General features: G+C 57.5%; 8 non-coding genes across 8 annotated transcripts; all 8 read right to left on the bottom strand.

Moving 5' to 3' along the window:
* Positions 1–2166: 2166 nt before the first annotated feature.
* LOC144774197 (5S ribosomal RNA) lies at positions 2167–2285 on the bottom strand. Its single transcript, XR_013600118.1, has one exon. It is a non-coding gene; the product is annotated as a 5S ribosomal RNA (ribosomal RNA).
* A 936-nt stretch (positions 2286–3221) lies between these two features.
* Positions 3222–3340, bottom strand: LOC144774198 (5S ribosomal RNA). Its single transcript, XR_013600119.1, has one exon. It is a non-coding gene; the product is annotated as a 5S ribosomal RNA (ribosomal RNA).
* A 2254-nt stretch (positions 3341–5594) lies between these two features.
* LOC144774199 (5S ribosomal RNA) lies at positions 5595–5713 on the bottom strand. The gene has a single exon (XR_013600120.1). It is a non-coding gene; the product is annotated as a 5S ribosomal RNA (ribosomal RNA).
* Positions 5714–6676: 963 nt separating this feature from the next.
* On the bottom strand, positions 6677–6795 carry LOC144774201 (5S ribosomal RNA). The gene has a single exon (XR_013600121.1). It is a non-coding gene; the product is annotated as a 5S ribosomal RNA (ribosomal RNA).
* Positions 6796–9046: 2251 nt separating this feature from the next.
* On the bottom strand, positions 9047–9165 carry LOC144774203 (5S ribosomal RNA). Its single transcript, XR_013600123.1, has one exon. It is a non-coding gene; the product is annotated as a 5S ribosomal RNA (ribosomal RNA).
* Positions 9166–10122: 957 nt separating this feature from the next.
* Positions 10123–10241, bottom strand: LOC144774204 (5S ribosomal RNA). Its single transcript, XR_013600124.1, has one exon. It is a non-coding gene; the product is annotated as a 5S ribosomal RNA (ribosomal RNA).
* Positions 10242–12495: 2254 nt separating this feature from the next.
* On the bottom strand, positions 12496–12614 carry LOC144774205 (5S ribosomal RNA). Its single transcript, XR_013600126.1, has one exon. It is a non-coding gene; the product is annotated as a 5S ribosomal RNA (ribosomal RNA).
* Positions 12615–13572: 958 nt separating this feature from the next.
* Positions 13573–13691, bottom strand: LOC144774206 (5S ribosomal RNA). Its single transcript, XR_013600127.1, has one exon. It is a non-coding gene; the product is annotated as a 5S ribosomal RNA (ribosomal RNA).
* Between the last annotated feature and the right edge of the window lie 2041 nt (positions 13692–15732).

Below are 15732 nucleotides of genomic sequence, written 5' to 3' on the forward strand. Positions count from 1 at the left end.
TTCACTCCAACAACCCTTTGCAAGCTTGCTACAGATAGCCAAAGAACAGCCCTCTCTTCCTCCAGCCTTGCACTCGCTTCTTTTCCAATCGCACACAGGCTCCGGCCTCCCTTCAGGTGCCAGCCGGAGAACTAGCAAAGCAGCAGCCTGGGCTTTTCACCTTGGGGCACATTTACAATAACTGGCGCATCCCCGCCTATCAGCAGCAGGGATGCGCCAGTTATTGTGCGTCATGGATGCGCCGCATTCACAATGCGGCGCACCATGGGGCAAAAATGGACAGATGCGTGATGCATCTGCTGCCGTAAAGGTGGCGCATTGCTGGAGTTGCGTCGCAGGCGCCAAGCAGCTACAGCAAGGCTCGGGGGTGCCCTATCCTTAAAATGCTGCGTCAGTCCTTACGCCTGCTTCAAGCAGGCGCAGGGTTTTGACGCAGCATGGCCTTAAAAGTGACTGACTGAAATCTTGTCGATTTCACTCAGCCACTTTTGGGAGGCGTTCCTGCGCCGGAATGCCTACATGTGGCAGGCTTTACAACGTGACGCATCTCCCACATGCGTCACGTTGTAAATACCCCACAGAGTGGCGCTGGCTATGCGCCGCCACCGCGTCGCAACGGCGGTGTAAAAGAGGCGTAAAGGGCTTGTAAAACTGCCCCCAAGTGCCTAGCCTTGCTTTGCACTGGCCTCTAAGGCACTCTATCAGGCCACTGTTCTATGTGGCAGCGCCTGCCAGGCTACCGCTCTTCAACTCTGGCTCGCCCGCAGAAACATTGGGGTGACACTTTCTTTTCTGTGCAGCTCTGGCTGCAAGTTTCCTTGTCTTTTTTTATCCGGGACAGAGCCCTGATATGCAAGTCCCATCCATGCCCAGGGCCCGCCCCGGTGTGCATAGAGAAAGAGAGACTCAGAGGAGGGACTGAGTGCTGCCTGGGTGAAGGGTCCTCCTTGCAAGCGGCCTGACTTCAGCAGCCGCCCCTCCTTGAAGGCAGTGAGGCCCCGCCCGCCCTTTTTGGACAAAAAGATTGCATGTCAGGCTGAAGAAAGGACAGCTAGACAAACACTCTTTATGTTCAGACCAGGCAGCCAGGAGCTGGACATGCGCTAAATGCACAGGCTCGCGGCTGCCTAAGCTGAAGTTTGCTGGGCTGAGGACGTCACCGCTTCGGTGGGCCTGACCTCCTCAGCTCAGCAAATGTCCTGGAGGCCCCCTCGTGACGAGGGAGAGCGTCAGGGATAGCCTCGTAGCTGGGCGCTTCGTTTTTAAGCCCTGAAGTGCCAACGGCCGAGTGTCTGTCGCTGACTCTGTCCCCCATCCTGCTCTGTGACGAGTGAGGGACTGCTGCCTCCCCTCATTGGCTGACCAAGGTAGCAGTCCCAACCCTCCTGGCAGCTCCCCGAGCCCTGCAGCAGCAGGTAAGTGTCGCTTTTTTGTTGACTGTTTGGTTCGCGCGTGTTAGTATGTATGAGGGTATGTGTATTTGTGAGTGAGTCTCCTGACAGGGGGGGGGGAAGGGTGCGAGTGTCTGCATGTGAATGCATGAGTATAAGTGAGTGTGCATGCGTGTGCGCCCCGCTCCCCTCTCGGTTGTACTGAACGGCACTCGTTGCCTGCCTCTCTGCCTCAGCACTCCTCCTGCTCCCGGGCCGCTGGGAAAGGCCAAAAGAGGGGGACCAGGAACCGATGCTGCGACCCACTGGCGTCATGAAAAGTGAGGGTGCCTCCCTGCACGGTACTGAGAGGGCCCCCTCCGGGCTCAATCAGGAGCTCTCTGGCCAGGAGTGCAGTGCCGAGGGGGCCCCTTGGAGATAGGGGCCCCCCACGCACCGCGGGGGCTGCGTGGGCCTGCGTTATGCCGCTGCTGCGACCGGAGCAGCCCAGCAGCAGCTTGCAGCCGCCGGCAGAAGAAAACCCTCAGCTGGGGGGTGGTGAGGGGTCCCCTGTCCCCTGTCCCCTCTTAGGGCAAAGAGTTTCATCTTTTTTGACCCAGTGTAAAGTGCAGCCGAATTTTCAATTTCCGAATGGAAAGTTATGGACCCTGCGTGTTGTGAACTTGATGGCGTTTTCTTTTTGAAGAAAGTTGCGATAAAATAATAGAATAAATGCCCCCGCAAAAAAAGTAGAAAAACAAAAACAAAACGGAAGTGCCTGTAGCGAGAAGCAAAATGCCTACAGCACCTGGTATTCCCAGGCGGTCTCCCATCCAAGTACTAACCAGGCCCGACCCTGCTTAGCTTCCGAGATCGGACGAGATCGGGCGCATTCAGGGTGGTATGGCCGTAGGCACGAGAGGCCTCCGGTTCAGGCCTCTTGTGCCGAGGCAGCCCCCGTGACGTCACCAGGCTCCCTTCCAGTGCATTTGCACGTTTCCCTTTGAACACCTGCCCTCCCTTTCAAAGTCCCTGCACACGGCCAAGCACGGCCATCTCTCGCGCTTGCTGAGGCTGGGACCGCCCTTCCTGAGGGGCCGGCACTAGCAGCAGCAGCAGCAGCAGACCAGCAGCCTGACGTTTTGATTTAACAAGCGCCTAGAAGGCACTCTGCTCGGGCCGCTTCTCTACGTGCCAAAGCCCCCCCCCCCCTTCCGGCTGGCGGTGCGTTGGGGGGGGGGGGGGCTGAGCAGCTTAATGCTCACCCCAACTCTGGCGAGGCGACTTCTTGAACCCTCAAGCTCTGCCTGCAAGTCCCCTATTGTTGTTTTGTTTTGTTTTGTTTTGAAATCAAGAACAGGCCCCTCGTGTGCAAATAATGCCCATGCCCCGGCCCTCTGTGGGTATAGAAGAGCGAGTGAGGCGAGGGTCCGAGTAGTCCAGGGCCCTTCATGTCACCCGCCTGGCTCTCTGCCACCCTCAGCAGCCCCCTGCTCGCTCCCAGCCGAGAGAGGGGGGCCCGGAACCGGGGCCGGCGCAGCCCCTCAGCAGCAGCAGCAGCAGCAGCAGCAGCAGCAGCAGCAGCTCCCCAGTCTTAGCTGGGAGTCCTCTGTCCTGCCTTAGGGCAAAGCTTTTCTTCTTTTTCTTTCAGTTTTCGAGTTTACAGTTAAGGGCCACGTATATTGTAAACTCCATGCCGGATTCTTCATAAATACATTAAAAAAAAAAAAAAAAGAGAGGAGAGGAGAGGAGGAGAGCAGAATATTTTTTTTCTTTTAAAAAAGTGCTATGAGCGAGTTAGATTAGGTGTGAATGTGCAAGGGCCGAGCTTGCTGTCAGCGAGTGGCAAAATGCCTACAGCACCTGGTATTCCCAGGCGGTCTCCCATCCAAGTACTAACCAGGCCCGACCCTGCTTAGCTTCCGAGATCGGACGAGATCGGGCGCATTCAGGGTGGTATGGCCGTAGGCATGAGAGACCTCCGGTTCAGGCCTCTTGTGCCGACAACCCCCTCCACTCTGGAACGTGCTGCGCTGCACCTCCCTTGCAAGCTTCACTCCAACAACCCTTTGCAAGCTTGCTACAGATAGCCAAAGAACAGCCCTCTCTTCCTCCAGCCTTGCACTCGCTTCTTTTCCAATCGCACACAGGCTCCGGCCTCCCTTCAGGTGCCAGCCGGAGAACTAGCAAAGCAGCAGCCTGGGCTTTTCACCTTGGGGCACATTTACAATAACTGGCGCATCCCCGCCTATCAGCAGCAGGGATGCGCCAGTTATTGTGCGTCATGGATGCGCCGCATTCACAATGCGGCGCACCATGGGGCAAAAATGGACAGATGCGTGATGCATCTGCTGCCGTAAAGGTGGCGCATTGCTGGAGTTGCGTCGCAGGCGCCAAGCAGCTACAGCAAGGCTCGGGGGTGCCCTATCCTTAAAATGCTGCGTCAGTCCTTACGCCTGCTTCAAGCAGGCGCAGGGTTTTGACGCAGCATGGCCTTAAAAGTGACTGACTGAAATCTTGTCGATTTCACTCAGCCACTTTTGGGAGGCGTTCCTGCGCCGGAATGCCTACATGTGGCATAGGGCTTTACAACGTGACGCATCTCCCACATGCGTCACGTTGTAAATACCCCACAGAGTGGCGCTGGCTATGCGCCGCCACCGCGTCGCAACGGCGGTGTAAAAGAGGCGTAAAGGGCTTGTAAAACTGCCCCCAAGTGCCTAGCCTTGCTTTGCACTGGCCTCTAAGGCACTCTATCAGGCCACTGTTCTATGTGGCAGCGCCTGCCAGGCTACCGCTCTTCAACTCTGGCTCGCCCGCAGAAACATTGGGGTGACACTTTCTTTTCTGTGCAGCTCTGGCTGCAAGTTTCCTTGTCTTTTTTTATCCGGGACAGAGCCCTGATATGCAAGTCCCATCCATGCCCAGGGCCCGCCCCGGTGTGCATAGAGAAAGAGAGACTCAGAGGAGGGACTGAGTGCTGCCTGGGTGAAGGGTCCTCCTTGCAAGCGGCCTGACTTCAGCAGCCGCCCCTCCTTGAAGGCAGTGAGGCCCCGCCCGCCCTTTTTGGACAAAAAGATTGCATGTCAGGCTGAAGAAAGGACAGCTAGACAAACACTCTTTATGTTCAGACCAGGCAGCCAGGAGCTGGACATGCGCTAAATGCACAGGCTCGCGGCTGCCTAAGCTGAAGTTTGCTGGGCTGAGGACGTCACCGCTTCGGTGGGCCTGACCTCCTCAGCTCAGCAAATGTCCTGGAGGCCCCCTCGTGACGAGGGAGAGCGTCAGGGATAGCCTCGTAGCTGGGCGCTTCGTTTTTAAGCCCTGAAGTGCCAACGGCCGAGTGTCTGTCGCTGACTCTGTCCCCCATCCTGCTCTGTGACGAGTGAGGGACTGCTGCCTCCCCTCATTGGCTGACCAAGGTAGCAGTCCCAACCCTCCTGGCAGCTCCCCGAGCCCTGCAGCAGCAGGTAAGTGTCGCTTTTTTGTTGACTGTTTGGTTCGCGCGTGTTAGTATATATGAGTGCATGTGTATTTGTGAGTGAGTCTCCTGACAGGGGGGGGGGGGGAAGGGTGCGAGTGTCTGCATGTGAATGCATGAGTATAAGTGAGTGTGCATGCGTGTGCGCCCCGCTCCCCTCTCGGTTGTACTGAACGGCACTCGTTGCCTGCCTCTCTGCCTCAGCACTCCTCCTGCTCCCGGGCCGCTGGGAAAGGCCAAAAGAGGGGGACCAGGAACCGATGCTGCGACCCACTGGCGTCATGAAAAGTGAGGGTGCCTCCCTGCACGGTACTGAGAGGGCCCCCTCCGGGCTCAATCAGGAGCTCTCTGGCCAGGAGTGCAGTGCCGAGGGGGCCCCTTGGAGATAGGGGCCCCCCACGCACCGCGGGGGCTGCGTGGGCCTGCGTTATGCCGCTGCTGCGACCGGAGCAGCCCAGCAGCAGCTTGCAGCCGCCGGCAGAAGAAAACCCTCAGCTGGGGGGTGGTGAGGGGTCCCCTGTCCCCTGTCCCCTCTTAGGGCAAAGAGTTTCATCTTTTTTGACCCAGTGTAAAGTGCAGCCGAATTTTCAATTTCCGAATGGAAAGTTATGGACCCTGCGTGTTGTGAACTTGATGGCGTTTTCTTTTTGAAGAAAGTTGCGATAAAATAATAGAATAAATGCCCCCGCAAAAAAAGTAGAAAAACAAAAACAAAACGGAAGTGCCTGTAGCGAGAAGCAAAATGCCTACAGCACCTGGTATTCCCAGGCGGTCTCCCATCCAAGTACTAACCAGGCCCGACCCTGCTTAGCTTCCGAGATCGGACGAGATCGGGCGCATTCAGGGTGGTATGGCCGTAGGCACGAGGGGCCTCCGGTTCAGGCCTCTTGTGCCGAGGCAGCCCCCGTGACGTCACCAGGCTCCCTTCCAGTGCATTTGCACGTTTCCCTTTGAACACCTGCCCTCCCTTTCAAAGTCCCTGCACACGGCCAAGCACGGCCATCTCTCGCGCTTGCTGAGGCTGGGACCGCCCTTCCTGAGGGGCCGGCACTAGCAGCAGCAGCAGCAGCAGACCAGCAGCCTGACGTTTTGATTTAACAAGCGCCTAGAAGGCACTCTGCTCGGGCCGCTTCTCTACGTGCCAAAGCCCCCCCCCCCCCTTCCGGCTGGCGGTGCGTTGGGGGGGGGGGGGGGGGGGCTGAGCAGCTTAATGCTCACCCCAACTCTGGCGAGGCGACTTCTTGAACCCTCAAGCTCTGCCTGCAAGTCCCCTATTGTTGTTTTGTTTTGTTTTGTTTTGAAATCAAGAACAGGCCCCTCGTGTGCAAATAATGCCCATGCCCCGGCCCTCTGTGGGTATAGAAGAGCGAGTGAGGCGAGGGTCCGAGTAGTCCAGGGCCCTTCATGTCACCCGCCTGGCTCTCTGCCACCCTCAGCAGCCCCCTGCTCGCTCCCAGCCGAGAGAGGGGGGCCCGGAACCGGGGCCGGCGCAGCCCCTCAGCAGCAGCAGCAGCAGCAGCAGCAGCAGCATGCAGCAGCAGCAGCAGCATGCAGCAGCTCCCAGTCTTAGCTGGGAGTCCTCTGTCCTGCCTTAGGGCAAAGCTTTTCTTCTTTTTCTTTCAGTTTTCAAGTTTACAGTTAAGGGCCACGTATATTGTAAACTCCATGCCGGATTCTTCATAAATACATTAAAAAAAAAAAAAAAAAAGAGAGGAGAGGAGAGGAGGAGAGCAGAATATTTTTTTTCTTTTAAAAAAGTGCTATGAGCGAGTTAGATTAGGTGTGAATGTGCAAGGGCCGAGCTTGGTGTCAGCGAGTGGCAAAATGCCTACAGCACCTGGTATTCCCAGGCGGTCTCCCATCCAAGTACTAACCAGGCCCGACCCTGCTTAGCTTCCGAGATCGGACGAGATCGGGCGCATTCAGGGTGGTATGGCCGTAGGCACGAGAGGCCTCCGGTTCAGGCCTCTTGTGCCGACAACCCCCTCCACTCTGGAACGTGCTGCGCTGCACCTCCCTTGCAAGCTTCACTCCAACAACCCTTTGCAAGCTTGCTACAGATAGCCAAAGAACAGCCCTCTCTTCCTCCAGCCTTGCACTCGCTTCTTTTCCAATCGCACACAGGCTCCGGCCTCCCTTCAGGTGCCAGCCGGAGAACTAGCAAAGCAGCAGCCTGGGCTTTTCACCTTGGGGCACATTTACAATAACTGGCGCATCCCCGCCTATCAGCAGCAGGGATGCGCCAGTTATTGTGCGTCATGGATGCGCCGCATTCACAATGCGGCGCACCATGGGGCAAAAATGGACAGATGCGTGATGCATCTGCTGCCGTAAAGGTGGCGCATTGCTGGAGTTGCGTCGCAGGCGCCAAGCAGCTACAGCAAGGCTCGGGGGTGCCCTATCCTTAAAATGCTGCGTCAGTCCTTACGCCTGCTTCAAGCAGGCGCAGGGTTTTGACGCAGCATGGCCTTAAAAGTGACTGACTGAAATCTTGTCGATTTCACTCAGCCACTTTTGGGAGGCGTTCCTGCGCCGGAATGCCTACATGTGGCATAGGGCTTTACAACGTGACGCATCTCCCACATGCGTCACGTTGTAAATACCCCACAGAGTGGCGCTGGCTATGCGCCGCCACCGCGTCGCAACGGCGGTGTAAAAGAGGCGTAAAGGGCTTGTAAAACTGCCCCCAAGTGCCTAGCCTTGCTTTGCACTGGCCTCTAAGGCACTCTATCAGGCCACTGTTCTATGTGGCAGCGCCTGCCAGGCTACCGCTCTTCAACTCTGGCTCGCCCGCAGAAACATTGGGGTGACACTTTCTTTTCTGTGCAGCTCTGGCTGCAAGTTTCCTTGTCTTTTTTTATCCGGGACAGAGCCCTGATATGCAAGTCCCATCCATGCCCAGGGCCCGCCCCGGTGTGCATAGAGAAAGAGAGACTCAGAGGAGGGACTGAGTGCTGCCTGGGTGAAGGGTCCTCCTTGCAAGCGGCCTGACTTCAGCAGCCGCCCCTCCTTGAAGGCAGTGAGGCCCCGCCCGCCCTTTTTGGACAAAAAGATTGCATGTCAGGCTGAAGAAAGGACAGCTAGACAAACACTCTTTATGTTCAGACCAGGCAGCCAGGAGCTGGACATGCGCTAAATGCACAGGCTCGCGGCTGCCTAAGCTGAAGTTTGCTGGGCTGAGGACGTCACCGCTTCGGTGGGCCTGACCTCCTCAGCTCAGCAAATGTCCTGGAGGCCCCCTCGTGACGAGGGAGAGCGTCAGGGATAGCCTCGTAGCTGGGCGCTTCGTTTTTAAGCCCTGAAGTGCCAACGGCCGAGTGTCTGTCGCTGACTCTGTCCCCCATCCTGCTCTGTGACGAGTGAGGGACTGCTGCCTCCCCTCATTGGCTGACCAAGGTAGCAGTCCCAACCCTCCTGGCAGCTCCCCGAGCCCTGCAGCAGCAGGTAAGTGTCGCTTTTTTGTTGACTGTTTGGTTCGCGCGTGTTAGTATGTATGAGGGTATGTGTATTTGTGAGTGAGTCTCCTGACAGGGGGGGGGGAAGGGTGCGAGTGTCTGCATGTGAATGCATGAGTATAAGTGAGTGTGCATGCGTGTGCGCCCCGCTCCCCTCTCGGTTGTACTGAACGGCACTCGTTGCCTGCCTCTCTGCCTCAGCACTCCTCCTGCTCCCGGGCCGCTGGGAAAGGCCAAAAGAGGGGGACCAGGAACCGATGCTGCGACCCACTGGCGTCATGAAAAGTGAGGGTGCCTCCCTGCACGGTACTGAGAGGGCCCCCTCCGGGCTCAATCAGGAGCTCTCTGGCCAGGAGTGCAGTGCCGAGGGGGCCCCTTGGAGATAGGGGCCCCCCACGCACCGCGGGGGCTGCGTGGGCCTGCGTTATGCCGCTGCTGCGACCGGAGCAGCCCAGCAGCAGCTTGCAGCCGCCGGCAGAAGAAAACCCTCAGCTGGGGGGTGGTGAGGGGTCCCCTGTCCCCTGTCCCCTCTTAGGGCAAAGAGTTTCATCTTTTTTGACCCAGTGTAAAGTGCAGCCGAATTTTCAATTTCCGAATGGAAAGTTATGGACCCTGCGTGTTGTGAACTTGATGGCGTTTTCTTTTTGAAGAAAGTTGCGATAAAATAATAGAATAAATGCCCCCGCAAAAAAAGTAGAAAAACAAAAACAAAACGGAAGTGCCTGTAGCGAGAAGCAAAATGCCTACAGCACCTGGTATTCCCAGGCGGTCTCCCATCCAAGTACTAACCAGGCCCGACCCTGCTTAGCTTCCGAGATCGGACGAGATCGGGCGCATTCAGGGTGGTATGGCCGTAGGCACGAGAGGCCTCCGGTTCAGGCCTCTTGTGCCGAGGCAGCCCCCGTGACGTCACCAGGCTCCCTTCCAGTGCATTTGCACGTTTCCCTTTGAACACCTGCCCTCCCTTTCAAAGTCCCTGCACACGGCCAAGCACGGCCATCTCTCGCGCTTGCTGAGGCTGGGACCGCCCTTCCTGAGGGGCCGGCACTAGCAGCAGCAGCAGCAGCAGACCAGCAGCCTGACGTTTTGATTTAACAAGCGCCTAGAAGGCACTCTGCTCGGGCCGCTTCTCTACGTGCCAAAGCCCCCCCCCCCCTTCCGGCTGGCGGTGCGTTGGGGGGGGGGGGGGGCTGAGCAGCTTAATGCTCACCCCAACTCTGGCGAGGCGACTTCTTGAACCCTCAAGCTCTGCCTGCAAGTCCCCTATTGTTGTTTTGTTTTGTTTTGTTTTGAAATCAAGAACAGGCCCCTCGTGTGCAAATAATGCCCATGCCCCGGCCCTCTGTGGGTATAGAAGAGCGAGTGAGGCGAGGGTCCGAGTAGTCCAGGGCCCTTCATGTCACCCGCCTGGCTCTCTGCCACCCTCAGCAGCCCCCTGCTCGCTCCCAGCCGAGAGAGGGGGGCCCGGAACCGGGGCCGGCGCAGCCCCTCAGCAGCAGCAGCAGCAGCAGCAGCAGCAGCATGCAGCAGCAGCAGCAGCATGCAGCAGCTCCCAGTCTTAGCTGGGAGTCCTCTGTCCTGCCTTAGGGCAAAGCTTTTCTTCTTTTTCTTTCAGTTTTCAAGTTTACAGTTAAGGGCCACGTATATTGTAAACTCCATGCCGGATTCTTCATAAATACATTAAAAAAAAAAAAAAAAAGAGAGGAGAGGAGAGGAGGAGAGCAGAATATTTTTTTTCTTTTAAAAAAGTGCTATGAGCGAGTTAGATTAGGTGTGAATGTGCAAGGGCCGAGCTTGGTGTCAGCGAGTGGCAAAATGCCTACAGCACCTGGTATTCCCAGGCGGTCTCCCATCCAAGTACTAACCAGGCCCGACCCTGCTTAGCTTCCGAGATCGGACGAGATCGGGCGCATTCAGGGTGGTATGGCCGTAGGCACGAGAGGCCTCCGGTTCAGGCCTCTTGTGCCGACAACCCCCTCCACTCTGGAACGTGCTGCGCTGCACCTCCCTTGCAAGCTTCACTCCAACAACCCTTTGCAAGCTTGCTACAGATAGCCAAAGAACAGCCCTCTCTTCCTCCAGCCTTGCACTCGCTTCTTTTCCAATCGCACACAGGCTCCGGCCTCCCTTCAGGTGCCAGCCGGAGAACTAGCAAAGCAGCAGCCTGGGCTTTTCACCTTGGGGCACATTTACAATAACTGGCGCATCCCCGCCTATCAGCAGCAGGGATGCGCCAGTTATTGTGCGTCATGGATGCGCCGCATTCACAATGCGGCGCACCATGGGGCAAAAATGGACAGATGCGTGATGCATCTGCTGCCGTAAAGGTGGCGCATTGCTGGAGTTGCGTCGCAGGCGCCAAGCAGCTACAGCAAGGCTCGGGGGTGCCCTATCCTTAAAATGCTGCGTCAGTCCTTACGCCTGCTTCAAGCAGGCGCAGGGTTTTGACGCAGCATGGCCTTAAAAGTGACTGACTGAAATCTTGTCGATTTCACTCAGCCACTTTTGGGAGGCGTTCCTGCGCCGGAATGCCTACATGTGGCATAGGGCTTTACAACGTGACGCATCTCCCACATGCGTCACGTTGTAAATACCCCACAGAGTGGCGCTGGCTATGCGCCGCCACCGCGTCGCAACGGCGGTGTAAAAGAGGCGTAAAGGGCTTGTAAAACTGCCCCCAAGTGCCTAGCCTTGCTTTGCACTGGCCTCTAAGGCACTCTATCAGGCCACTGTTCTATGTGGCAGCGCCTGCCAGGCTACCGCTCTTCAACTCTGGCTCGCCCGCAGAAACATTGGGGTGACACTTTCTTTTCTGTGCAGCTCTGGCTGCAAGTTTCCTTGTCTTTTTTTATCCGGGACAGAGCCCTGATATGCAAGTCCCATCCATGCCCAGGGCCCGCCCCGGTGTGCATAGAGAAAGAGAGACTCAGAGGAGGGACTGAGTGCTGCCTGGGTGAAGGGTCCTCCTTGCAAGCGGCCTGACTTCAGCAGCCGCCCCTCCTTGAAGGCAGTGAGGCCCCGCCCGCCCTTTTTGGACAAAAAGATTGCATGTCAGGCTGAAGAAAGGACAGCTAGACAAACACTCTTTATGTTCAGACCAGGCAGCCAGGAGCTGGACATGCGCTAAATGCACAGGCTCGCGGCTGCCTAAGCTGAAGTTTGCTGGGCTGAGGACGTCACCGCTTCGGTGGGCCTGACCTCCTCAGCTCAGCAAATGTCCTGGAGGCCCCCTCGTGACGAGGGAGAGCGTCAGGGATAGCCTCGTAGCTGGGCGCTTCGTTTTTAAGCCCTGAAGTGCCAACGGCCGAGTGTCTGTCGCTGACTCTGTCCCCCATCCTGCTCTGTGACGAGTGAGGGACTGCTGCCTCCCCTCATTGGCTGACCAAGGTAGCAGTCCCAACCATCCTGGCAGCTCCCCGAGCCCTGCAGCAGCAGGTAAGTGTCGCTTTTTTGTTGACTGTTTGGTTCGCGCGTGTTAGTATATATGAGTGCATGTGTATTTGTGAGTGAGTCTCCTGACAGGGGGGGGGGGGGAAGGGTGCGAGTGTCTGCATGTGAATGCATGAGTATAAGTGAGTGTGCATGCGTGTGCGCCCCGCTCCCCTCTCGGTTGTACTGAACGGCACTCGTTGCCTGCCTCTCTGCCTCAGCACTCCTCCTGCTCCCGGGCCGCTGGGAAAGGCCAAAAGAGGGGGACCAGGAACCGATGCTGCGACCCACTGGCGTCATGAAAAGTGAGGGTGCCTCCCTGCACGGTACTGAGAGGGCCCCCTCCGGGCTCAATCAGGAGCTCTCTGGCCAGGAGTGCAGTGCCGAGGGGGCCCCTTGGAGATAGGGGCCCCCCACGCACCGCGGGGGCTGCGTGGGCCTGCGTTATGCCGCTGCTGCGACCGGAGCAGCCCAGCAGCAGCTTGCAGCCGCCGGCAGAAGAAAACCCTCAGCTGGGGGGTGGTGAGGGGTCCCCTGTCCCCTGTCCCCTCTTAGGGCAAAGAGTTTCATCTTTTTTGACCCAGTGTAAAGTGCAGCCGAATTTTCAATTTCCGAATGGAAAGTTATGGACCCTGCGTGTTGTGAACTTGATGGCGTTTTCTTTTTGAAGAAAGTTGCGATAAAATAATAGAATAAATGCCCCCGCAAAAAAAGTAGAAAAACAAAAACAAAACGGAAGTGCCTGTAGCGAGAAGCAAAATGCCTACAGCACCTGGTATTCCCAGGCGGTCTCCCATCCAAGTACTAACCAGGCCCGACCCTGCTTAGCTTCCGAGATCGGACGAGATCGGGCGCATTCAGGGTGGTATGGCCGTAGGCACGAGAGGCCTCCGGTTCAGGCCTCTTGTGCCGAGGCAGCCCCCGTGACGTCACCAGGCTCCCTTCCAGTGCATTTGCACGTTTCCCTTTGAACACCTGCCCTCCCTTTCAAAGTCCCTGCACACGGCCAAGCACGGCCATCTCTCGCGCTTGCTGAGGCTGGGACCGCCCTTCCTGAGGGGCCGGCACTAGCAGCAGCAGCAGCAGCAGACCAGCAGCCTGACGTTTTGATTTAACAAGCGCCTAGAAGGCACTCTGCTCGGGCCGCTTCTCTACGTGCCAAAGCCCCCCCCCCCCTTCCGGCTGGCGGTGCGTTGGGGGGGGGGGGGGGCTGAGCAGCTTAATGCTCACCCCAACTCTGGCGAGGCGACTTCTTGAACCCTCAAGCTCTGCCTGCAAGTCCCCTATTGTTGTTTTGTTTTGTTTTGTTTTGAAATCAAGAACAGGCCCCTCGTGTGCAAATAATGCCCATGCCCCGGCCCTCTGTGGGTATAGAAGAGCGAGTGAGGCGAGGGTCCGAGTAGTCCAGGGCCCTTCATGTCACCCGCCTGGCTCTCTGCCACCCTCAGCAGCCCCCTGCTCGCTCCCAGCCGAGAGAGGGGGGCCCGGAACCGGGGCCGGCGCAGCCCCTCAGCAGCAGCAGCAGCAGCAGCAGCAGCAGCATGCAGCAGCAGCAGCAGCATGCAGCAGCTCCCAGTCTTAGCTGGGAGTCCTCTGTCCTGCCTTAGGGCAAAGCTTTTCTTCTTTTTCTTTCAGTTTTCAAGTTTACAGTTAAGGGCCACGTATATTGTAAACTCCATGCCGGATTCTTCATAAATACATTAAAAAAAAAAAAAAAAAAGAGAGGAGAGGAGAGGAGGAGAGCAGAATATTTTTTTTCTTTTAAAAAAGTGCTATGAGCGAGTTAGATTAGGTGTGAATGTGCAAGGGCCGAGCTTGGTGTCAGCGAGTGGCAAAATGCCTACAGCACCTGGTATTCCCAGGCGGTCTCCCATCCAAGTACTAACCAGGCCCGACCCTGCTTAGCTTCCGAGATCGGACGAGATCGGGCGCATTCAGGGTGGTATGGCCGTAGGCACGAGAGGCCTCCGGTTCAGGCCTCTTGTGCCGACAACCCCCTCCACTCTGGAACGTGCTGCGCTGCACCTCCCTTGCAAGCTTCACTCCAACAACCCTTTGCAAGCTTGCTACAGATAGCCAAAGAACAGCCCTCTCTTCCTCCAGCCTTGCACTCGCTTCTTTTCCAATCGCACACAGGCTCCGGCCTCCCTTCAGGTGCCAGCCGGAGAACTAGCAAAGCAGCAGCCTGGGCTTTTCACCTTGGGGCACATTTACAATAACTGGCGCATCCCCGCCTATCAGCAGCAGGGATGCGCCAGTTATTGTGCGTCATGGATGCGCCGCATTCACAATGCGGCGCACCATGGGGCAAAAATGGACAGATGCGTGATGCATCTGCTGCCGTAAAGGTGGCGCATTGCTGGAGTTGCGTCGCAGGCGCCAAGCAGCTACAGCAAGGCTCGGGGGTGCCCTATCCTTAAAATGCTGCGTCAGTCCTTACGCCTGCTTCAAGCAGGCGCAGGGTTTTGACGCAGCATGGCCTTAAAAGTGACTGACTGAAATCTTGTCGATTTCACTCAGCCACTTTTGGGAGGCGTTCCTGCGCCGGAATGCCTACATGTGGCATAGGGCTTTACAACGTGACGCATCTCCCACATGCGTCACGTTGTAAATACCCCACAGAGTGGCGCTGGCTATGCGCCGCCACCGCGTCGCAACGGCGGTGTAAAAGAGGCGTAAAGGGCTTGTAAAACTGCCCCCAAGTGCCTAGCCTTGCTTTGCACTGGCCTCTAAGGCACTCTATCAGGCCACTGTTCTATGTGGCAGCGCCTGCCAGGCTACCGCTCTTCAACTCTGGCTCGCCCGCAGAAACATTGGGGTGACACTTTCTTTTCTGTGCAGCTCTGGCTGCAAGTTTCCTTGTCTTTTTTTATCCGGGACAGAGCCCTGATATGCAAGTCCCATCCATGCCCAGGGCCCGCCCCGGTGTGCATAGAGAAAGAGAGACTCAGAGGAGGGACTGAGTGCTGCCTGGGTGAAGGGTCCTCCTTGCAAGCGGCCTGACTTCAGCAGCCGCCCCTCCTTGAAGGCAGTGAGGCCCCGCCCGCCCTTTTTGGACAAAAAGATTGCATGTCAGGCTGAAGAAAGGACAGCTAGACAAACACTCTTTATGTTCAGACCAGGCAGCCAGGAGCTGGACATGCGCTAAATGCACAGGCTCGCGGCTGCCTAAGCTGAAGTTTGCTGGGCTGAGGACGTCACCGCTTCGGTGGGCCTGACCTCCTCAGCTCAGCAAATGTCCTGGAGGCCCCCTCGTGACGAGGGAGAGCGTCAGGGATAGCCTCGTAGCTGGGCGCTTCGTTTTTAAGCCCTGAAGTGCCAACGGCCGAGTGTCTGTCGCTGACTCTGTCCCCCATCCTGCTCTGTGACGAGTGAGGGACTGCTGCCTCCCCTCATTGGCTGACCAAGGTAGCAGTCCCAACCATCCTGGCAGCTCCCCGAGCCCTGCAGCAGCAGGTAAGTGTCGCTTTTTTGTTGACTGTTTGGTTCGCGCGTGTTAGTATATATGAGTGCATGTGTATTTGTGAGTGAGTCTCCTGACAGGGGGGGGGGGGGAAGGGTGCGAGTGTCTGCATGTGAATGCATGAGTATAAGTGAGTGTGCATGCGTGTGCGCCCCGCTCCCCTCTCGGTTGTACTGAACGGCACTCGTTGCCTGCCTCTCTGCCTCAGCACTCCTCCTGCTCCCGGGCCGCTGGGAAAGGCCAAAAGAGGGGGACCAGGAACCGATGCTGCGACCCACTGGCGTCATGAAAAGTGAGGGTGCCTCCCTGCACGGTACTGAGAGGGCCCCCTCCGGGCTCAATCAGGAGCTCTCTGGCCAGGAGTGCAGTGCCGAGGGGGCCCCTTGGAGATAGGGGCCCCCCACGCACCGCGGGGGCTGCGTGGGCCTGCGTTATGCCGCTGCTGCGACCGGAGCAGCCCAGCAGCAGCTTGCAGCCGCCGGCAGAAGAAAACCCTCAGCTGGGGGGTGGTGAGGGGTCCCCTGTCCCCTGTCC

This window comes from Lissotriton helveticus, chromosome 8 (assembly GCF_964261635.1).
Source record: "Lissotriton helveticus chromosome 8, aLisHel1.1, whole genome shotgun sequence".
Lineage (NCBI taxonomy): Eukaryota > Metazoa > Chordata > Amphibia > Caudata > Salamandridae > Lissotriton > Lissotriton helveticus.